This window comes from Miscanthus floridulus, chromosome 4, assembly GCF_019320115.1.
Source record: "Miscanthus floridulus cultivar M001 chromosome 4, ASM1932011v1, whole genome shotgun sequence".
Classification (NCBI taxonomy): Eukaryota; Viridiplantae; Streptophyta; class Magnoliopsida; order Poales; family Poaceae; genus Miscanthus; species Miscanthus floridulus.
In genome coordinates this window covers 50,233,464-50,258,438 of record NC_089583.1, presented here as the reverse complement: position 1 = coordinate 50,258,438, position 24,975 = coordinate 50,233,464, and the positions used below count along the sequence as shown (strand labels likewise).

General features: G+C 47.7%; 1 pseudogene; it reads left to right on the top strand.

The window, feature by feature from the left end:
* LOC136548510 (achilleol B synthase-like) overlaps positions 1-24,975 on the top strand; it is a 46,545-nt pseudogene that overhangs the window by 16,374 nt on the left and 5,196 nt on the right.

Genomic DNA, 24,975 nt, shown 5'->3' with positions numbered 1-24,975 from the left:
CATCCCACCTCCTCCTCTGCCTCCGAGCCGCTATCTCTCCTTCTTCTTCCTTTCCGCCGAACGAGTCCGTGCGTCGCGGCAGTTCCTGAGTGAGGAAGAGTAATGCTAGAGAGAGAGAGAACTCACAAATTTGCTCACGAGTCTGGTGCGTGATGTCGAGCCGGAGGTCATCCAACATAGATGAGATGGTGCGTACTGCCCTTGCTGAGGAGTCGCTGCTGTCAAAGGAGAAGAGGCGTCTGTGGGCGTCGTACGTCGTTGACTGCGTTGTCGTCCGTTGTGCTCCTCCTTTGGCGAGAGGCATTTCCTGCCCATACGCCATTGTCAGGGTTATGGCTGGGGATGATGGCGTAGTCCCCAGATGCCCTGGCGGTGGCATCGTTATCGAGGTTGGGGCTGACGACGATGGCATAGTCCCCGGATGCTCCGGCGGAGACATCACAGATGGTGGCGCCTTCGAGGATCCAGCGAAGCGGTGGGATATCAGGATGTCACTGATGGAGAGCGTGGCGCGGCGACTATAGTAGACGAGCTGGCCTGTGTACATGCCCTAGGCGTCGCCGATGGAGAGCGTGGCGCGGCGACCGCAGTAGATGAGCTGGCCCATGTACATGCCCTGGGCGTCGCCGATGGAGAGCGTGGCGCGGCGACCACAGTAGTACTTATAGTAGAGCTAAGCAAAGACTGTAATGAAATAACTTTGTGGGGAAGCCCCTAAGCAAATAGTTCTCTGAATTTATAAGTATATTGTTCCTTTTTGTAATGAAATCGCTTTGTAAGTGACGAATTTGTGCAAAAAAGGAATAAAATTACATCCTTTGCTTATGGCAAGCAATTTTTATCTTCTCTCCTTTCTGTAGAAATGATTTTAGTGCTTTCTGACCCTTCTCATGGTCTAAGTCATAAGAAGCTAGGAACATGGGTGAACTAATTCTGATTGAACTGGTGAGCAAAGAGGTTGCAGCTGCTAGGGCGTGGGTGTCTCGCAGTCCTACCAGTTGTATTCAGAATTGGTTCCCTAGATCTTAGCCCTTGGGACTCATTTATGAGGCAAATGGAAAACTTAGAGAATGTTTGTAAGTATAACACAGGAATTTTTTGCAAGCGTAATACTTGTATTACATATGTCATATTTTATGATCTCAAGCCAGCCCCCGAGTGAGGTCTGACCCCTCGCTATTTGCAGGGGTTGGAAGTCACTAAGGATCAGGGTATTATTATGACAAAAACTGATAAGGAAGAGTGTATGCTTATTTTAAGGATAAAAGCGACGTAGCTGCTCAATGTTCCAGGCGTTGGTGAAGACCTCTCCTTTGATGGTTTCAACCGGTAGGCGCCTAGGCGAAGTATTTCTGTGACGACGTATGGCCCTTCCCAGGGCGGGGAGAGTTTGTGGCGGCCCTTGTTGCTCTGCACAAGACGGAGGACGAGGTCTCCGACATTGAAGGCTCGACCCCGCACCCGTCGGCTGTGGTACCACCGCAACGCTTGCTGGTACTTAGCTGAACGGAGGAGGGCGATGTCACGGGCTTCATCCAGTTGGTCCATGGCGTCTTGGTGAGATGCCTCAGCTCCCTGTTCATCATATGCTCTAATTCTTGGTGCTCCATAGTCGAGGTCTATTGGGAGAATGGCCTCGGAACCATAGATCATGAAGAAAGGTGTGTAGCCGATGGCCTGGCTAGGAGTTGTCCTTAGGCTCCAGAGCATAGCCAGGAGCTCCATGAGCCAACGTGCGCCGAACTTGTTCAGCCGGTTAAAAATTCTAGGTTTGAGGCCTTGAAGAAGCATGCCATTTGCACGCTCGACCTGCCCGTTCATCCAGGGGTGCGCGACGGCTGCCCACTCGATTCGGATGTGTTGTTCATCATAGAATCGAATGAATTTCCTACCGGTGAACTGCGTGCCGTTGTCCGTGATGATGGAGTTCGGTACTCCAAAGCGACAGACGATGTCGAGGAAGAACAGCATGGCTTGCTCGGATTTGATTGTGGATATTGGTCGAGCCTCAATCCATTTTGTAAACTTGTCTATGGTGACAAGCAGGTGGGTAAAGCCCCCGGGCACCTTTTTGGGTGGCCCAACCAGGTCGAGCCCCCAGACCGTGAAGGGCCACATGATGGGGATCATCTGGAGAGCCTGGGCCGGGAGGTGTGTTTATCGAGCGTAGTATTGGCACCCTTCGTAGGTGCGTACAATTTGCTCGGCATCGGCTACTGTGGTGGGCCAGTAGAAACCTTATTGGAATGCATTCCCAACCAAGGTTCTTGGTGCGGCATGATGACCGCATGCTCCACCGTGGATGTCGCCCAGCAGAAGTTTCCCTGTTCACCAGGGATACAAAGTTGCAAAATTCTGATGTGACTTCGTTTGTAGAGTTCGCCCTCTACAAGAACGAAGGACTTGGCGCGTCATGCGAGCCATCGGGCTTCCGTCTTGTCGGTCGGTAGTATGTTGTGGAGGAGATAGTCGAGGTAAAGCGTTCTCCAGTCATCGGAAGGATCGAACTCCACTACCAGGTCCTCTTCAAGCTCCATGACCTCAGGGTCAGGCGGAGCAGTTGGCGGATCGGCCCCAGGGGTCAGACTAGAAGGGCCATCATTGGCTTGTTCCGACCTCGCATAGCGTACCGAGGGTTTGTGTTGATCACTGGCAAAGACGCCTGTTGGGACTAGCTCTTGGCTGGATGCTGCTTTTGCAAGCGTGTCGGCCGCTTCGTTGAGGCGCCTAGGGATGTGATTGAGTTCGAGGCCGTCGAATTTGTCCTCCAGACGTCGGACCTCTTGACAGTATGCCTCCATCTTGGTGTCATGGTAGCATGACTCTTTCATGACCTAGTTGACGACCAGCTGAGAGTCGCCCCTGACATCGAGGCATCGGATGCCTAGCTTGATGGCGATTCGTAGGCCGTTGATGAGCGCTTCGTATTCTGCAGTATTGTTGGATGAGGGGAAATGAAGCCGAACCATGTACCTCATGTGGACCCCAAGGGGGGATATAAAGACTAGTCCTGCCCCAGCGCCCTTCTTCATCAGTGATCCATCGAAGTACATTGTCCAGTACTCTTGATCGACGACTGCTGGTGGCATCTGGACCTCGGTCCACTCCGCGATGAAGTCGGCTAGTGCCTGAGATTTGATCGCCATTCGCGGGGCATAAGAAATGCCCTGATCCATTAGCTCGAGTGCCCACTTTGTAGTTCTTCCTGTAGAGTCATGGCTACGAACAACCTCGCCGAGGGGGAACGACGTCACTACTATCACGGGGTGTGACTCGAAGTAGTGGCATAGCTTCCTTTTGGTGATGAGGACGGTGTAGAGAAGTTTCTGGATTTGGGAGTAGCTGGTTTTGGAGTCGGATAATACCTCACTGATGAAATATACAGGGCGCTGCACCCTAAAGGCGTGCCCCTCTTCCTCTCGCTCTACTATTAAGGCGGAGCTAACCACCTAGGTGGTAGCCGATATATACAGTAGGAGAGATTCTCCGTTGCATGGAGGAACTAGGACCGGTGGTTTAGTTAAAAATTGTTTAACCATGTCAAGCACCTCCTGAGCCTCGGCTGTCCACTCAAAGCGGTTAGTTTTCTTCAGGAGTCGATAAAGGGGGAGTCCTCATTCGCCGAGGCGTGAAATGAATCGGCTGAGGGTGGCAAGGCACCCTGTGATCCGCTGAACCCCCTTTATGTTTTGGATCGGGCCCATCCTCATGATGGCTGATATTTTCTCCGGGTTGGCTTCGATGCCATGCTCAGAGACAATGAAGCCGAGCAGCATGCCCCTTGGGACCCCGAAAACACATTTTTCGGGATTGAGTTTGATGCCGTTTGCCCAGAGTGTCGCAAAGGTGCATTCAAGGTCGACGACAAGGTGGTCAGCTCGCTTGGATTTGACTACGATGTCATCGACGTAGGCCTCAACGGTTCGCCCGATGAGGTCTCCGAAGCAATTAAACATACAGCGCTGGTACATTGCCCTAGCATTCTTCAGACCAAACGGCATTGAAATATAGCAAAATGATCCAAAGGGCATGATAAAAGATGTCACGAGCTGATCAGACTCTTTCATCGCGATTTGATGGTAGCCGGAGTATGCATCAAGGAAGCAGAGGGTTTCACACCCCGAGGTGGAATCGACTATTTGGTCTATTCATGGTAAAGGAAACGGATCCTTTGGACATGCTTTGTTGAGGCCGGTATAATCGACACACATTCTCCATTTCCCACTCTTTTTTTGGACAAGAACAGGATTTGCTAACCACTCTGGGTGGTATACTTCCTTAATGAATCCTGTGGCCAGTAGTTTGGCTATCTCCTCGCCGATGGCCCTGCGTTTCTCCTCGTCGAAGCGGCGTAGGCGTTGTTTCACTGGCTTGGAGCCTAGGAGGATTTGGAGAGCATGCTCGGCGACCTCCGTCGAGATGCCCGGCATATCCGAGGGTTTCCATGCAAAGATGTCCTTGTTGGCGTGGAGGAAGTCGATGAGCGTGCTTTCCTATTCAGAGGAGAGCGTGGTCCCGATATGGACTTTTTTGCCCTCGGAGCTACTGGGATCCAAGAGGACGTCCCTAGAGCCTTCTGTCGATTTGAACGATCCGGACGACTTCTTTGCGTTGGGTGTCCCTTCAATGACCTCCTCTCTAAGGGTGGTGAGCTCTTCGGATGCGATGACTGCGGATGCATGTTCGCAGCATTCGACCTCGCACTCATAAGCGCGCTAGAAGGAGGTGCCAATGGTGATGACCCCACGGGGACCTGGCATCTTCAGCTTTAGGTACATGTAATTGGGTACGGCCATGAACTTCGCGTAGCATGGTCGCCCTAGGATGGTGTGGAAAGTCCCTAGGAACCCCACTACATCAAAGGTGAGGGTCTCAGTTCGGTAATTGGACCGATCCCCAAAAGTGACGGGCAGGTCGATCTGCCCTAGTGGCACGGCTTGCCTTCCAGGAACGACGCCATGGAAAGGTGCTCAGATGGGACAGAGGTGCATTTGGTCGACGCCCATCTCATCGAGCGTCTTGGCGTACATGATGTTGAAGCCGCTGCCCCCATCCATCAGTACCTTGGTGAGCCGCTTTGGACCGACGATCGGGTCAACGACAAGCGGATACCTTCCCGGGTGTGGGATGGCATCCGGATGGTCGGTCCGGTTGAAGGTTATGGCGGATTTCAACCACTGGAGAAAGGCTGACGTGGCCGGTCCGGCAGTATAGACCTCACGACATGCGACCTTCTAGCGGCGCCTAGAGTCATAGGCCATTGATCCTCCAAAGATCATGAGGGCACTGGTCGGCGTTGGGAAGGTGTCGTCCTTCTCCTCCGTGTCGTCAGTGGTGGGAACAAGCACCTTCTCCTGCTCCCCTTTGTTAAGGCCCCCGGCCAAGTATTTGTGCATGAGGCCACAATCCTTGTATAGGTGCTTGGCCGAGAAGGCGTGGTTTGGGCATGGCCCCTCGAGCATTTTCTCAAAGTGGTTCGGAGTGCCTTCTGCAGGCTTCTGGCCACCTTTGCGGTCGGCAGCGGACATGAGCGGGTTGTCGTGTTGTTGCTTCTTATTTTTCTTTTTGGTAGGACGGTTGGAGGCGCCTTCGCCGGCGTCCTCGTCCCACCTCATCTTTCCGTTGGAGCGATCAAAGATGGCTCCGACCGCCTCCTCTCCAGAGGCGTGACTGGTGGCGATGTCTAGGAGTTCCTTGGTAGTTTGCGGGCCCCTACATCCTAACTTGTGGACCAGGGATTCGCAAGTTATTTCAAACAGAAAGGCTCCTATTATGTCAGCGTTGGCGATGTTAGGGAGCTTGTTGCACTGTCGAGAGAAGCGCCGAATGTACCCGTGAAGGGTTTCATCGGCCTTCTAGCGGCAGTTTTTGAGGTCCCATGGGTTTCCAGGGCGTTTGTACGTGCCCTGGAAGTTACCCACGAAGATCTCCGTCAGATCCGCCCAACTCTGAATAGCATTGGATGGTAGGTGCTCTAGCCATGCTCGCACTGAGTCAGCTAAGAACAGCGGGAGATTGCGAATAATGAAATCGTCATCACTCACACCACCAGCCTGACATGCAAGCCGATAGTCTTTGAGCCAAAGCCTAGGATTTGTTTCACCAGAATATTTAGGGATGTTGGTAGGCGGTCGATACCTTAGGGGGAACGCAGCGTTGAGGATGTGTTGACCAAGGGCCTAAGGGCCTAGCAGGCTGGGGCTCGGGCTTCGGTCCTCATTGTTGTCGTAGCACCCACCACGTCGGGGATGATAGCCACGGCGTGCTGCTTCTCCATCATCACCGTGGGCATGTCTCCGAGCATCGATGATGCTGCGTACATTGCGGCCATGGTCGAGGCGTTGATGTACTGGGATGACAGAGGGCTGCCCGCCGGCTGGCGGTGTTTGGTGTACAGATGCGTCCTTGGTGGGACGCACTGAGGGCGCGCGCTGGCTGGTGTCGGGTTCGCGTCGTCGAGACAACGAACTTTCCGCCTGCTGCGCCGCTGCACGCTCGAGCAACGCGTGAATCTCCTGGCGATCCTCGGACGTCGTGGCCTCCAGAAGGCCATGCAGCAAGGCGGTTGCTGCGGCGATGTTCTGGCTGGCTTGGGCAAAGTGAGGAAGGGCCCCATTGTCGGTGAGGATCCTTTGATGTACGGTGCGGGCCGTGGCGCGCGCGCGCCCCCCATCTTTGCGGCGTTCAATCTCGCGATTGATGTTCGCGTATTCCTAGATGAGCCCTTGCCCGGCCTCATCAATCTCTTGCTGATGGGCCCTCAGCTGCTCCATCCTTAGGCGAGATGGGGCTGTCATCTCTTCCCTGGATCTGCTATTAGGGTTGTTTGTAGGGGTGTCCTCTTCCCTGGAGGCGCTTTCGACATGACCTTCGGGGGTCTGCGTGATGAAGCACTCCCGAGAAGGGTGGTGGCTCCCCCTACTAGAATCCGAGCTAGAGAACGATCCCGGCTCCTCATTGAGGAGCTTGTAGAGGGTCTCCGTATCCCGCTCAATCATCCCCACAAACTCGATGTCCGTGGGTGATTGAACCATACGTAGTGCCAGAAGGCGGTCAGCGGTCGCCGCAGCGTTGCGGAGGCCAAATGGAAACACTATCGGGGCGCTCCGTATGGACTCTTCTGGACATATGGTGGCGTAGCGAGAGGCCTCCTTTGATGACGGGACTCCCAGGGAGTTGCCCGGTGGGCCCTCAAGCCTAAGACAGCTGAGGTTGATGGAAGGGGCAGATGGGGCGGCTGAGTGAGTCAGCGCCAGCTCTCCTCCTAGTGTGATGATGAAATCTAGGTCACCGAAACGCACGTGTGCGCCCGGGGCCCAGGTGATTGCGTGGGTGGCCATCCGAGGCCTGATTTGGAATGCGCAACTCCCCTACCTGGCACGCCAACTGTCGGTGTTTCGTACAAGCACCGGCAAGTAAATTTATAGTAATGCGTGTTAGGCTCGGATGGTGCGCTAAAGGACACAAGATTTATACTGGTTTGGGCCAAATGTCCCTACGTCCAGTTTGCTACTGCTCATGTTATTAGCACCGTGAACGGTCTGTAGTAAGGGATACAAACGATCGAGAGAGGGACTGGTCCCAAGTCTCTGATGGAAGGGTTGAAGGGTGGTCAAGAGCTTTGTAGCCGCTTGACTGTGTGTACGAGTGCGTCGTATTATTCGGTTTTCAGAGTCCGTCCCCTTGATGGAGGAAGCGCATCCCCTTTTATAGAGGAAGGGGGTGGCTTTTACAAGGGCGAGGATTAAGGATCTATATTCTACTTAGTCTTGTGGCTCACGTCTACCCAATCCTCCTCCTTCATTCTGGTGAGTGCAAAGGAAGATAGGCGCCTACAATACTGTTGATGTCTCTATAGAATGTCAGGTTGAGTACAGAATGCTGTCCTGCACAGGGTGTGGGCTATAGTACTATGGTTTTGACTTATTGGCCTCTCCTAGCCTTGCTCCGCACGCCTTTTGGTTCCTATGAGTCTTCGTTGGAGGGACGAGGGGTCGGGGTGCAGAGCGACGACGTGATGAAGGCCTTCTAACTTGGCAGTCCTGAGGGGTCGGGAAGTGGGTGCCGCTCCCTTAGGTCCATAGTATGATGATGGAATGTCCGTCATGCGTGGAGATATTAAGTCCTTTTCTGGAGCGTAGTGGTTGTCGTATATCTTCGTCGGGTTGCGTGTCCTAGAGCTGAAGGCGGCGCCTACAACTCTATAGGGCGAGAAGCACACACCTGTACAACCTTTCGGGCTTTGTGGCGCCCAGAAGGGTCTAAAGCACCTGTCCTGTCATCCCCTGGTAGTACTTTTCCTACCAGGGCACAGGGTATGGTCCTTGGAGCCATGGTTGACCCGAACGTCTTATCTTACCCTATACTTACCATCTTGAGGGAATAGGGAGAAGTTGTCAGGGAGGGTGAATCCAATCTTTAGATATGGAGCAGGGTGAGACTCGTTCCTTGCCGTTGGGCGAAACAGAGACTAATTCCTATCTCTCGGGTGAGACTGACCTTGCCCCTCCGGGGTCAGGCGAGGCGGAACCTATCCCTCAGCCCTCGGGCGAGACCGAGCCTGCCTTCAAGGCATCGGGCAAGACGGAGTTTATCCCTTGGCCCTCGAGCGAGACCAAGCCTGTTGTTAAGGCGTCGGGCGAGATAGAGTTTATCCCTTGGCCCTCAGGCGAGATGGAGTTTATCCCTATGGCGTCGGGTGAGACGGAGATTAACCTTGAGCCCTCGGGTGAGGCAGAGTTATCTCCCAAAGGCGTCAAGCGAGGTGGAACCAAACTCCTGTTTACCCAAATGAGGGATGAAACAGCGCCCTTATGCGTCCAGAAGTTTTTTACGTTCGGCGGTTATTGGTTCCACCTTCTAGGATACCCTGGTATTAGGTCCCCAATATCCGTATCTTCTATAAGTGTTCGAATCGCAATGTGAGTTATTTTGTCGCATTTGATGATTATGGTTAATTTATACTTATTTTTATGATGATTGTGATTAAAGTTCTAATTTTTTATTTTAATTTTAGTGGGATGGCATTGGATGTTCAGGCTGGTACTGGGAGGAAGAGTATGTTGAACACGTGCAAAACTCTCTTGCACAGGCGGCTACGATGGCTGATGAGGCAGTGATCCTGCGAAAGAAGCCCATAGATGTTGAACAAATGCATGATCTGTCTGTTTTAGTTGGGATTGGTTGCGAAATCCTTATAGTGCTGAAGTGCATTTTAGCTTTAGTTTTTTAGTGGTAGTTGGGATTGTCTATATTGTAGCGAGACTTTCATAAATTAATACCTTCTGTGGTGGCATGCATGTCGTATAATTAACTAATTATATTCTAGGTTTTAATATGGTATGTATGTTATGTAATGCAGATGAGCCAACATTGGATGTACAATGCTGATCGCCGCTCCCAAGAGTTCATTGAGGGCGTGCATTCTTTCTTATGTGTGGCCGAGGCAAACAAACGCGATGGTTTCATGTGCTGCCCATGTGCCATATATAAGAATTTGAAGGAATATGCTAGCTTAAGGAGTCTTCATTCACACTTGTTGAAGTCGGGTTTCATGCCAAACTATATTTATTGGACGAAGCATGGAGAAACCGGGGTTGTAATGGAAGAAGGTGAAGAAGAACAATGGGACGATGATGACATTATTGCTGAATATGGTGCCTTGAATGAGACTACAATGGGGGAAGCTAAAGAAGAGGTAGTAGCAGAAGATGAGCCCACTGATGATTTTGGTCAGGCCATTCATGATGCACAATGAGAATGCAAAAGTGAAAAGGAGAAGATCAAGTTCGAGCATATGCTAGAGGATCACAAGAAATTGCTATACCCAACTTGTGATGCGAGACAGAAAAAGTTGGGTACCACACTGAAATTATTGCAATGGAAGGCAAAGAATGGTGTATCAGATAAGGGATTTGGGGAGTTACTAAAAATCCAAAAGAAGATGCTTCTGAAGGATAATGAATTGCTCGTCACTACGTACGAAGCAAAACAGGTAGTCTGCCCTTTGGGATTAGAAATCTAGAAGATACATGCATGTCCTAATGACTGCATCCTCTACCATGGCGAGGAGTACGAGAAGTTAGATGCATGCCCGGTATGTCATGCATCGCGATATAAGATCAGGCGAGATGACCCTGGTGATGTTGAGGGTGAACACCCCCACGAAGAAAATCCCTGCCAAGATTATGTGGTATGCTCCTATAATACCATGCTTAAAATATCTGTTCAGAAATAAAGACCATGCAAAGTTATTGTGATGACACAAAGAAGACCGTAAGGTAGACAATATGTTGAGACACCCTGCTGATGGGTCCCAGTGGAGAGCAATCGATAGAGAATTCTCAGAGTTTGCAAATGACGCAAGAAACTTAAGGTTTGCTTTAAGTATGGATGGTATGAATCCTTTCAGGGAGCAGAGCAGTAGTCATAGCACTTGGCCTATTACTCTATGTATCTATAACCTTCCTCCCTGGTTATGCATGAAGCATAAGTTTATTATGATGCCAGTGCTCATCCAAGGCCTAAGGCAACCTGGCAATGACATTGATGTGTACCTGAGGCCACTAGTTGAAAAACTTCTACTTTTGTGGAACAGACCAGGTGTACGTGTGTGGGATGAGCACAAATAGGAGCACTTTGACCTGCGAGCATTGTTGTTCATAACAATCAATGATTGGCCTGCTCTAAGTAATCTTTCAGGACAATCAAACAAGGGATATAATGCATGCACACACTATTTTGATGACATTAAAGGTATATTCTTGAAAAATGTCGAAAGGTCGTGTACCTTGGCCATCGTCGATTTCTTCCTGCGAATCACCCCCTAAGAAAGAAAGGCAAGCATTTTAAAGGTAAGGCAGACCACCAGACCAAGCCGGGCAACCGAACTGGTGAGGATGTACTCAATATGGTCAAGGATGTGAAAGTAGTATTTGGAAAGGCACATGGCAGTGAACTTGTTCTGAACGACGCCGACAGTCACGCACCCATGTGGAAGAAGAAGTCCATATTTTGGGAGCTACCCTATTAGCAAGTCCTAGAGGTCCATAGCGCGATCGACGTGATGCACCTGACGAAGAATCTTTTGTGTGAACCTGCTAAGCTTCATGGGTGTGTATGGGAAGCCTAAGGACACACTTGAAGCACGACAGGACCTGCGATGTTTGAAAGAACGAGACAACCTACATCCAGAGAAGACAGATGATGGATGCCATTACTTAAGTCCTGCCAGCTACACTCTTAGCAAAGAAGAGAAGGAAAGCATGTTTGAATGCCTAGCAAGCATCAAGGTACCATCTAGATTCTCCTCGAATATAAAGGGTATAATAAATGTGCCAGAGAAGAAATTCCTAAACTTAAAGTCCCATGACTGCCATGTGCTCATGACACAATTGCTTCCAGTTGCATTAAGAGGAATTCTACCTCCAAATGTACGTCTAGCCACCGTGAAGCTATGTGCATTCCTCAATGCAATTTCTTAGAAGGAAATTGATCCAATGGATCTAGCTAAACTATAGAATGATGTGGTTCAATGTCTTGTCAGCTTTGAGTTGGTGTTCCCTCCTTCCTTCTTTAATATCATGACACACCTCCTAGTTCACCTGGTCATGGAGATTAGCATTCTCAGTCCTGTGTTCCTGCACAACATGTTCCCCTTTGAGAGGTTCATGGGAGTCCTAAAGAAATATGTTCACAACCATGCTTGGCCAGAAGGAAGCATCGCCAAGGGCTATGGAATAGAGGAGGTCATTGAGTTTTGTGTTGACTTTATTCCTGACCTTGACCCGATTGGTGTTCCTAAATCGCGACACGAGGGGAGACTAAGTGGAAAGGGGACACTAGGGAAAAATCATATATTGGTACGCAGGACAATTATTTTAATAAAGAACACTACACAGTTGTACAAAACTCCTCCTTGGTGGATCCGTATATCGAGACACATAATGAGTTGCTCCGATCTAAGTTTTTAGGGAAGTCTAAAGCTTGGATTACGCGTTAGCACATGGAAACTTTCAGCGACTGGTTGCGAAAAGAATGTCAGGGTGATGAGAGTATTGATGAGCAACTGTATTTGTTGGCTAGGCAGCCATCATGGCATATCCTCACATGCAAAGGGTACGAGATAAATGGGAATACATTTTACACAGTAGCCGAAGATAAAAGGAGCACCAACCAAAATAGTGGTGTCCGCATATATGCCACCGACCCTAATGGAAATAAACAAACATATTATGGCCGCATAGAGGAGATATGGGAACTAAACTATGCACCTACTTTTAAGGTACCTTTGTTCAAGTGCCAATGGGTAAAGGCGACTGGAGGCGGGGTAGCAGTCGACAACCAGTATGGAATGACAACCGTGGACCTCAACAATATTGGGTACAAAGACAAACCGTTTGTCCTTGCCAAGGATGTGAATCAGGTGTTCTATGTCAAGGACATGTCTACAAAACCGAAGAGAGGGAAAAACAACAACGACCCAATCAATGAGCCAAAGCGCCACATAGTTCTTTCAGGGAAAAGAAACATCGTCGAAATTGAAGACAAGTCAGACATATCAGAAGATTATGAAAAGGATGACCGAATTCCACCCTTCACAGTGAACAAAGACCCAAGCATCCAGCTAAATGATGAGGACACTCCATGGTTACGGCACGATCATAACCAAGGGATATACATTAAGAAGAAGTTCACTACTGTGCCCGCTTGATATATATATAATGTATTCATATTTCTGTCGTGTATTCATATTTTCTACCATTTAAATGAATTTTCTGCTTGACGGTGGATTTCCTGTGGAGAATGTGTGATGAAAAAACAAATGATCAACGTCAATAAGATATGAAAACTAATTTCCTATCGAAAAGCAATAGTTTTAATGATTTTAATTAAGTAGTACATTTTTGCATGGTGAAAATTATGATTATTATTTATACTATGTTAAATATTTATACAATAAAATAAAAGAGTTTAGGTTATAGATTTTTCTTATGTACAATAATACAAAACCAGGTCCTAGAATTCTTTTTGTATTTTTTTGCTAATATTTTATTTACTAGGTAATTAACAACTCTCTGCATATTTATATAAAAGAAATATATAAAAAAGGAAACACTTCTACAAACTGGCGGGAAGCCAAACTGCAGCCCACCTTTACTCCTGGGTGGACCAACCACTCAAGACTAAAGGCCAGACCTTTAGTCCTGGTTCTAACCATCACCCGGGACTAAAGAACCTTTAGTCCCGGTTCTAACCATCACCCGAGACTACTAAAGATGGGCTGTGTTTTCGCGGGCCACCAAAATCCCCTTTACTCCCGGGCCGTGGCTACACCCGGGACTAAAGGTCAGACCTTTAGTCCCGGTTCTAACCATCACTCGGGACTAAAGAACCTTTAGTCCTGGTTCTAACAATCACCCGGGACTATAGGTCCCCCTTTATAAACCACGCCCTTCTCTCTTAGTTCTCTTCCTCTCTGTCTCCGTCGCCTCCTTCTCCAACCGGATCTAGTAGCCACCAAGCCTTCTTCTCTGTCGCCTCATCTTCTCCAACCGGATCTAGCAGCGTCGCCGCCCCCATCAGCCCCACGCGCACGCGCGCTTCTTCTTCGGCCGGCCTGCGCACGCCTCGTGTCATCCTCATCCTCGGCCCACCTCGCCCCCAAGCGGTTCAAGGTTCTTTGAGGTGTCTATCTCCTCCAATTCATCCCCTTCTTCATCCTCCTCTCCGTGCTATGTTTGAACTTTGAAGCCCTCATTCTTGTGTTAGATCCATGAGACACAATCTTCTCCAAGAACCACAGCAGGCCATAGCATCTGTATTACATCACGTCTTCTCTAGGTTTGGCCCGGTCTCCCTCTTCCTCTGCACTCTCTTGCTGCTCAATGAATGTATCAATGCCGTTGCTCAATGAATGGCCAACTCATTGATCAGTGCCGTTGCTCAATGAATGTATCACTTTGATTTGGTGCTAGCTAGTAGCCTTTGCAATTGGTGCATACTTCTGTTTATATGTTAGGCTCCTTGGTGCTAGAATGTGGGCGACTGAGGCCATGAATCATACTAATATTTATGCTTGTGTTTGGCCCTATGTAATATGTATTTGCATGTGCGTGTCGAAGATCAAATTAAATGACAAAGACGTGTACCACTGTTATTACCGATCAATCACCCATGCCACTTGAGGTTGAGGGTAACAATTTAGCTAGTATGCTACTTTTGCATGGCGATATTTGATTTCACCTAACCATACTTACTGCTCTTAAGAGGCAAAGCTCGGCAAAGGTCGAATGGATGGGCTTTTCTGTAGCCATATTTACCATCGGCCTGTAATGAAACATATTATTACTGTTTTTAGTAAAGTCTAGGTCTCTAACATGTTTTTTGGCTACAGGAGCTAGACCTCGTGTTTGACACCTTGGATGTGAGCCACCGCCGCCACCATATATAATCCGTTTATGATGGATTAATTGCTCCAACCTTTTGTAATCGGATAGATGCGTGTGCCGAGCCCTCGTGCCGGCAATCTTGTAATGAGATTTTGCGCTAAGCCATCGAGCTCAGTGGAGCACGGGCATGGCCCGGTGTCTCGTCATTTCCTCCTTTTTGCGTGGTAGCTTATGATGATGTCGGCCCCCAGATCCGAGACGTTCGACGGCGTCCGTGACATTGTAGTAGCAGGGCACGTAGTTCTCGTACTTAGGCGGGCATACCTCCGCCTCCTTGGCGTGGACTAGTTAGAAAATTGTAGAAAATCCATACTAGTTGAACTTGCGGACCGTATTCATCATGGCTAGCATGTTCTCTGCCGAGCGGTAACAGACATCAAGGAGGAGCTTTGATTCTACAAGGGAGAGCGACAATGGTCGTGGAAGGCCGTGTTCCCTTCCTCATAGAATCGGAGCTCTTCCGTGGCCAAGTACGGTGCCGTCCGGTGAAGAAATGCCTGCCGAGATGATCACGTAAGCAAAGTCAACTAGTATGGAAGCTTACGTGATCTTAGAAGATGTGTGAGGTCATGAGAGCGTGTGTGTTTTCTCAATTTTGTCGAGCAGGTCACTTAGAATTAATTTTTCCATGAAACGCCCGCGAGCTCGCCGATGTCGAGTAGGTCACTTAGAATTAATTTTTCCATGAAATAAAATACTTAGAAATCATGCCTTTTATTTTTTAGAATTAATTTTTCTATGAAATGAAAAACTTAGAAAATTATTAGAAAATTGTAGAAAATCCGTACTAGTTGATCACGTAGGCGGACCGTGTTCATCTCAGCTAACATGTTCTCTGCCGAGCGGTAACGGGCGTCAAGGAGGAGCTTTGATTCTATGAGGGAGAGCGGCAACGGTCGTGGAAGACCGCGTTCCCTTCCTCGTAGAATCGAAGCTCTTCCGTGGCCATGTACGGTGCCGTCCAGTGGAGAAATGCTCGCCGAGATGATCACGTAAGCAAGGTCAACTAGTATGAATGGTTATTTATTTAAACATGTTTTTGAGCTAGAATTTGATGGATATTTGATAGATATAGTTTTTATTTTTTATAGATATATCTAGTGGTGTAAAAGCTAGATGGCTGTCCCAGAGAGACAACATGGATGAAGAAATGATGGATATTATCAACATCGGCACTCAATTGGCCGATGGTGACCAGCAGGATGTAGATGACGGGAGTCAATACCTGGCTCTTGAAGATAACCAAGAAAATATTGTGCAAGAAAACACTAGCGAGGTATATATATTTATATATATTTGAATATTATATATATATATTTGAATATCTATCATCTATTATGTGTACACATGATATTTATTTATTCTTTTTTATACGTAGCCCTCTGGATCGACGACCACAACGGCGAAAAGCAAAAATATTCGAGGCCCGAAAAAGCCATTGGAGGGGCGCTACATAATATCAGGAATTCAATATCGAGACAGGCGAACCACTTGGTCCACATGCAAGGAAATTCATGCAACACTGTGGGTGCCTTGTAAGGGACAGACTTCCGATCAGTGCCCGTGAATGGAAGCAAAAGATCAACGAGCCTCATGTTAGTTTTGTCTCTGATCTTGATAAGAATTTAATTTGGGATGATATCCTTCAACATTTCACGTTGCAAGCGGATGATTATGATGCTATCAACGATGATGAATTGAAGGAACTAGTTCGAAAGTGGGCTATGAAGAAGATGGCCACACAATTTCAGACTTGGAAGAAATCCCTATACACGAAATACGTCAAGAAGAACCTAACGCCCAATTTCAATACTAGTGGCCCGCTCGCGAAGTTGAGGCCCTACTGGAATGATTTTGTACAGTACAAGACATCGGAAGAGGGTGAGGAACGGGTGAGAAGGAACCAAGAGAATGCCCGACAGAAGGTATACCACCATGGCATGGGATCAGGTGGCTACGCGACTGCCATTCCCAAGTGGGAAAAAATGGAAGCGGACATTCTTGCCAAGGGTATCACACCAGAATCACTCAATTGGCCCAAACGCGCTGAAGAATTGGTTTTTCGCTCATGGGGGAAGACTGGACCTAGAGACCGGGAAGCTGGTTCATGGCCCAAAACTCGAAAGAGCAACACAAAGATTTTCTTATGCTCTACAAGCTAAAGCTATTGGTGCGTTCAGGCCCAATAGAGAGAAGGATGAACTGACGTATGCCATCGGGACTGCTGAACACAGTGGCCGAACGAGAGGTTTAGGACAGAACATTTCTTGGGAGCATGGTTTCCCTAACGACAGAGATACCTACAGAAGCCAGCAGAGAAGGAAGGATGAGGAAGCAGCGCGGATCAGCAGGTTGGAGGAATATGTTCGTGAGTCACGGGAGGCGTTGCTTCAAGCACAGGAGCACGAAAAAGACATGCAAGCTAGAATGCAGGACGAAATCATAAAGCAAGTGCAAATAGCAATGAGTGCCCAAAGGCAGGCATCAGATCTAGGAATCAACATTAATATTAGCCCCCCTGATCAGTTGAAAAGCAGCTGCGCTTCCACGGAGTTGCCAAATCAAGATGACGCAATGCTACGTTTTCCCGTGGATGACATCACTGCACCGTTTACATCATGTGAGCTACATATTCCAAAAGGGAATGCCACAATCATGGTGGCTCTCGGTGTTTTTTCTCCTCCAGATCCTACCAAGACACCAAGAATCCATGGGGCAATAATACCACCTGGATATGTTAGCGTCTCAGTGGATAGAGTTAACAAAGGTTTTAGTGATCTGGCTCTTGACATTCCAGGAGGTGATGGGGAGAAGACTCTAGGAGAAGCAGAGAAGACATTCATACTATGGCGCAAGCGCTACATCATTATTCCTGGGGTCTCTAGTCCACCGTCGCTTCCTCAACTGCCAGACAATAGGTGCGGACAAAAGTGAACGAAACTAATTTTTTCACTAATTTTCTATTGACATGCATGATTAATAATAACAATTTCTTATACCTAATTATTCTTTTTTGTACTCACACAGCAGGGCCTCCGCCAACCTAAGTCCAATTATTCAATCTCCAGATCATCATAGTGCTCCGGGCAATGATTATGCAACGCCGCCACCGCCGCCACCTCCAAGGAGGTCTCCAACGCCTCCAAGGAGGTCTCCAACGGCTGCCCCTGCCTCCCTTCATGACCAAGAAGCAGCCAGCTCCTAAGAGGTCCGCCCCGCAAATGAAGCCGTTGGCCCACCAGCCGGCAAAGAAGAAAGCCTCCTCTAATCCAGTTATTCCCCAAAAACTGGCTTACGAGAAAAGTGAAAAGGAATTAAATGCTGTAGTACAAAAAGATGTGAGCAGTTTCTTCGAAAAAGTAAGAAAGCAACGAGAAGCGAGGGAGAACCTAGAGAAACCGTACTTCTACCTACCTCCAGATCTTCTAAGAAAGAAGGTGGACCAGAAAAAGCGGGAATCTCAAAAGACCCTGCCAAAATCGGACTACGACCGCTCTCTCACCAAGTCATTTGAGGCGAAGCAGAAAAAGACTAGAGCAGGGAAAGGTGTTGCACAACTCGGACAACAATCGCAACAATCAGTCCCCCCTCTTGTCATTCGTAATGAATATGGTTCAAACTTAGACGTACTGGACGTCGATTTTGAGGACCTGGCTCGGTTTTACGAGGATACCGGTTTGGACCTTGCCCAAGTGCTCGCTGAAGGACCATCTGCTCCGAAAGTGGATCCTTGGAAGAAATTTGAACATGGAAAGAGTCTATACAACCCTGAGGCCTTAGGTGAACTGGTACGCAAATGTACCTGCTAAACAAGTGGTACATGGCGGCGTGTGAACGGGGAGAGACCTTTGTTTCTGTCAGAGTTAGAAACCAACATTACTTCCGTGGCGATGACGTTATATATGTCGAGTTTTTAGAATTACACCAACTATGCCACCTGGACTCTCTCGACAAAAGTCTCATTAGCTGCTATTGTCTGTAAGTGTGATTATTTTCTACTATTAAAGTGTATATATATAAAGCTACATGTATATATATAAATTATATATCCTCACACTATATTTTTATATATGCAGATATGAGATGACAGAACTCAGAAAGAGAAAGGATAATGATGTTGGTTTCGTTGATCCAAATGTCGTATTCAAATACCCTAATCCCCTGCCTCAATGGAAAGCTGAACTCGAGAAAAATCTCATGAGGTTCTTAGTGAACCAACAAAACAAGGACATACTCTTCCCCTACAACTTCAAGTGAGTGTTAAATAATTAATGTCGATCATATGGACATTTGTTCAGTTATTTGCTTACTAGCTAAGCTATCTCCCATATATATATATGTTGACTCTAGTTAATGTCGATCATATTTGTGTATAAAAACATATGCAGCAATCACTGGATATTGATGGTCATCGATATGGCCAATAGTCGGTTGAGCATCTTAGACTCATTAAGAAAAGAGCAAACAGAGTACCAAGACATGATAGATATTATCCAAGGATAATTTGGTCTCTCTAGCAACTATATATACCCCGATCTCTTAACTGCAACAATTATTAAAGGCCAAATTAATTTTTTATTTTATTGGGCATAGTGTTTGGAAAAGTTTCATTGAGGAACACCACATGAAACATTGCAAAGCGCCACTGGATGTAATCGCACACAAAGTAAGTACTAGCTACATTATATATATATATATATATATAATTCAATTAACACCATGCATGCTTTCAATTCACCGGATCTTTTTTCTCGTAAAAGTGGGTTCTGAGGCAAGAACAGGGGAACAACTACTGCGAATACTATGTTTGCGAGTTTCATCATGGCGTACTCAAAAAGAACTCCTGAAGAGAACCTCAAAGTACGTTATATAAATATATTCATATATTCACAATTTCTTTTATTGCTCATATATATAAGTAATCATGTGACCAACACACACACATATATATATATATATTAATACTTTTCTTTCAACTTTTATTGAAGACTCTATGGTTGAAGGAAAAAGTCATACGACGTGACCAACTGAAAGCAATTCAAGAGACCATAGCAGGATTTCTTAATGACTAGGTCCTAAACCCTACCGGCGAGTTCTACAATGACGTGAACGAAACATAGAAGCCAAACCAGATGGAGTGAATTTGTTATGCCAAGAATATGATAGAATATACAATGCAAGCTTTATTTGTAATATATATATATATATTATATGTACATAAAATAACGTACAATATATATATATGCATGTAATATATACGTTAGTTTCATACTTTAGTTTGTACAAAATGTTCGAACATTATAAATGTGTAGAATACGTATATTATTAGCAGCGTAGAATGCGTATTCGAAAACCTATTCGAAAACCAAAACGAATCATAATTGAAAATATAAACAAAAAATGAAAAAAAGAAAACATTTAGTCCCGGTTGGTAATATCAACCGGGACTAAAGGGCCGGCCCACGTGGTCAGGCCGGGAGGCCTCTTTAGTCCCGGTTGGTATTACCAACCAGGACTAAAGGTGGACCTTTAGTCCCGGGTGCAAAACTGGGACTAAAGGAGGGGCCCTTTAGTCCTTGATTCGTGCTCCCGGTTCCAAAACCAGGACTAAAGGGGGTTGAGAACCGAAAGTACAACCTGTTTCTCTACTAGTGATAGATAATATCCTTGCTCAATTCCTTGCTTACATAGGCCTGCATCTTGCAAGGAAAAGCCATTATGGCTTTATTAGTTTGTTCCTAAAGTACCTATAGCGATGCAGTGGTGTCAAAGTCATAAGTAACTTATAGGGCAAATAAGGTGATTTGGGCAATGTCGAGGTCCTTTCACCGCAGTAGTCTATGCATGTCGTGGAAATCTATGATGACTTCACCATCCGTGGGCGTGTGGAAGTACTCCGCCGGAATGTTGATGACTGTGGGGGATATACCCTCAGGTACCATAAGATGGTACATGGGCCACACCATCCGAGGTGGCCCGGCCCATAAGATCAAGGCGTGCACATCAAGATTACAAGTCGTATTAGATATTGTAATAGTACCAAATTGGATACTTTACTTGTAACCTTGTCTCTTCGGAGTATATAAGGAGAGACAAGGGTCCCCTAGAGGACAGGTTAATATATATACATCTCAATACAATACACCAAAGACATAGGACGTAGGGTATTACGTCGATCAGACGGCCCGAACCTGTCTAAATCGTTGTCTCTACGCCTTGTGTCACCATCTGGTTCCTGATTACGCGCACCGTCTACCGATAATCTACCACCACGGGCACCCCCCTCGGTGGACTGTCGACCATATTTCGTCGACAGTGGCGCGCCAGGTAGGGGTCCCCTTTAGGGGTTGTGCGTGCTAATCTTCCAGTAAATCAGATGGCGATTTTCTTCATCAACATCATGCACAGCAACTCGGTTTAACGTGGCGAGATCTTGCGGCGACGATGACAACAACCTATGGGGTTCCTGCAATTCTACTCGGTGCAAAGAACAATAGCCCCAGTGTTCGGCGGCCTCGCTTTGCATCTCCAGCATCCATCGCTCCAGCTGAAGAATTCATCTCGTTCCGTTCGACTCGAGGTGTCGCCTTCCCGGTTTCAACGACGGCAACAATGTCAACATCAAACGTCTGGAGATCTCAATCACGATCCCCCAGTTTCACATATGCTAGGCGTATGCGCGATGGAGTCAGAAGAACCGTATAGATCCGATACGGTGTTACCTCGATCCAAAGGCGGGGTCAGACACGGTTCTCGATGCTCCTGACGTGTGATCCGAGCCGAGGCCTTGGCAGCGTTTGCTCACTTGGGCCTGCCTTTCCTACCTCTCGCACACATACGCACATGCACCAATCGGGCGGGCAATGAGTCCGTGCATACATGCAAGCCAATGGCAAGCAAGGAAGATGAACACGTGATTACGTGTCTTTGAAGCAATCAATAGCACATACATACGCATCTATAGGATCTAACCGTCCAAGGTGTACATGATTTTCTCGGCCATGCAAATAAGCAACAATCTTGAAGGACTCCGCGTGCTTCTCCTACTCCAAATACGAGGGCCTTTGGACGATCTACAAAGCATATACACGTGCTAATTAATTAGCCTTCATGCATGTGCATATATACAGCAGCCGATCGGCGACATCCGAAGCTAAGTCAATACTCATTTATTTTCTAATCTAATATCCTATGACATAGTATGTCTTCAGATGTCTCCCACATACGTGTGATATATTTTTGGCAGGAGCTGGGCAACCATCATGGGCATACACCAAAAGAAGCATCCGAGCTATTTAAATTAGCCATGTCGAGCCATCAAGTGAGCCGGCCAAACCGCTGAGCGAGCCACGTCGAGCCATCAACCGAGCCACTGAGCAGCTCCGCCGAGCTCCGACCACGTCGACCGCGACCCGTCCACCACATCCCGAGCGGCTCCGCCGAGCTCCGACCACCAGACCACATCGACCATGTCCTGAGCAGCTCCGTCGAGCTTTGACCACCAGACCACGTCCCGAGCGGCTCTGTCGAGCTCCGACCACATCGACCACCAGACCACGTCGCAATGATAATCGCCGCGAAGAATGGCGCTACGACAATCGCGACCACAGTCATGACGACAGGTCAAAAAGCTCGAGGACCGGACAACTTCATCGCCACCGATCAGATTTCTATCAAAGATAAGTACACTTCTAATATTTATATTTAACACAATTTTCATTACGACATTTCTCCACAACGTCCTTGTCATGATTATTCTTCAAATAGCGTTTGTCCATGTATACCATCTTAAATATAACATACAACTATACTTAATGCAAATCCTCGATCAGTCATGTTGACGCTCGATGCCTCCAGAGACGGCCCTGTCTCTGGCTCCTCCCTACACATGCACGAGTGTCTGCCCTCTGCGTTATGGGTGGTCGACAGCGGCTCCTTAGCGACGCTTTGTTCTTCCTACACGTGCACGGGCTCCGCGCCCCGCGTTATGGTTAACGGGCTAGCTAGGGCTGGAGACTCAGCTACATACTAACTGGTCGGGCAGTTTATATTTAGTATAAACACAAACTTCACATTAACACTGATGTTTACAAAGCACCAACTGCTTTATCACATCATGCTCATTTGCAAATGACTACTGAGCGTCATACGCTATTTCTTCACCTCTGATTTTTCTCCATAATTTATTATTTTGTACATCATGTACTACCATTCTACATATTTATATTGCAGTAATTTCGAGCTATGCTCGAGGACTTCATCGCTCGCTTCTTGACCTACGCTCGGGGACTGCCTCGATCACTCTCCGACCACGGCTCGGGGACTTCGTCGCTTGCTCCTCGACCTATGCTCGGGGACTGCCTCGATCACTCTCCGACCACGGCTCGGGGACTTTGTCGCTCGCTCCTCAACCTATGCTCGGGGACTGCATCGATCACTCTCCGACCACGGCTCGAGGACTTCGTCGCTCGCTCCTCGACCTGTGCTCGGGGACTACCTCGATCACTCTCTGACCACGGCTCAGGGACTTCGTCGCTCACTCCTCGACCTATGCTTAGGGACTGCCTCGACCACTCTCCGACCACGGCTCGGGGACTTCGTCGCTCGCTCCTCGACCTATGCTCGGGGACTGCCTCGACCACTCTCCGACCATGGCTCGAGGACTTTGCGTCTCGACTACATGCGACTGGCAACTCGCATACAGTTGGGATATTTTTTCTCACTTAGACCTTGCTACAAGGCTCATACCTCGCCTTCCAGCAAGCTCGGGGACTACATCGGTACGATGCACCTGCCGGTGCATCTCGTATCGCCTGTACGACGATTGGGTTCTCAACTTAACTGGGAATTCTTTTTAGACCCTGGCACCACGTGCCTACGTCACCTACTACCAGGCTCGGGGACTAAGTGGGCACACTTCACCTTGCGGTGAATGTGTTTGTTTTTCGACCCCTATGCCTCTGATGATCAAGAACGCTACGCTTCAAGACACACTTACGTTTCTTTTCAGAAATACAAGTGGGCACACTTCCCAGGATGGAAATCTTTTTCTTTCTTCTTAAGAGCACCATACATTCTTCAGACAACCTACTTCTCCGGCGACAACGGTGGTCGAAGATGTCAAGAACTCAAGCCTCACTGTTCGGAGAAGGTTGAAACGGCGTGTCGCATCAGAATACATGGCGCTCGGGGACTAGCTGTGGGGGATATACCTCCGGGTACCACAAGATGGTACATGGGCCGCACCATCCGAGGTGGCCCAGCCCGTAAGATCAAGGCGTGCACATCAAGATTACAAGTCGTATTAGATATTGTAATAGTACCAAATTGGATACTTTACTTGTAACCTTGTCTCTTCGGAGTATATAAGGAGAGACAAGGGTCCCCTAGAGGACAGGTTAATATATATACATCTCAATACAATACACCAAAGACACAGGACGTAGGGTATTACGTCGATCAGACGGCCCGAACCTGTCTAAATCGTTGTCTCTGCGCCTTGTGTCACCATCTGATTCCTGATTACGCGCACCGTCTACCGATAATCTACCACCACGGGCACCCCCCTCGGTGGACTGCCGACCATATTTCGTCGACAATGACGAAGTTTTCTAGGCCCACTTTTGCTGTTTCCAAGTACCACAGATGGAACCTCCTTACCTCCGAACGCTAAAACTAACATGCATGCCGATCCGGCGCAGTATATCGGTGAGTTGGGGTGGCAGCGGTGGCGCTTGGAGTAAGGTAGCTGATCTCTAGCTAAGGAGATCGGTGGGTTGAGGGCAACAATTGTGGTGCTTGGAGATGCATGCTCGATCTGGAGAGAGAGAGAGAGAGAGGAGAGAGAGAGAGAGAGAGAGAGAGAGAGAGAGAGAGAGAGAGAGAGAGCACATGGAGGATATGAGTGTGCAATGGCTAGTCTCGAGTGTGAGGTGTGCAGTGGATGGTTGTGCGTGGAGTTCAAGGGCCTTTGGCTTTTCGAGAGGGCCTTTTAGGAGGTTTTCCTCTATATAAACAGCCCTAAGAGGGGTAGACCTCCCAAGAGCCTCACATCTAAAAATTGATTTACAAAGACTGCTATATTTTGGGTAGCCTCCACAAATGGGCTAACCATGTCCAAAAATTACTGTGTGTTTTCTTTGAGACGGAAACACTTTTGGCATGCCTATGTAGATAAAATGGGTTTTCTCCAAAAATCATTACATCAATTTTGTCGCAATGCATATTTCTGGATTTTTGGAAATACTGTTAATACTTCATTTCTTTATTAGTTTGTTGTGATCCTAATCCGAGATTGTACATTACCTTGTGCAGGTCTATGTAGAGGGTCGTAGTACACATGCTGTACAAACTGCTTGGGCGATGCTAGCTTTGATTTATGCTGGGCACGTTCAATTTGATCAACACATATTGTTCAGTGACAGGAATACTCAGCTAGATGTGAAAACAAGTTATTTCTTTTAATATATATAATGAATCATGGCAAATCTATGAATATGTAGATACCTGGATGAATGTGTAGATC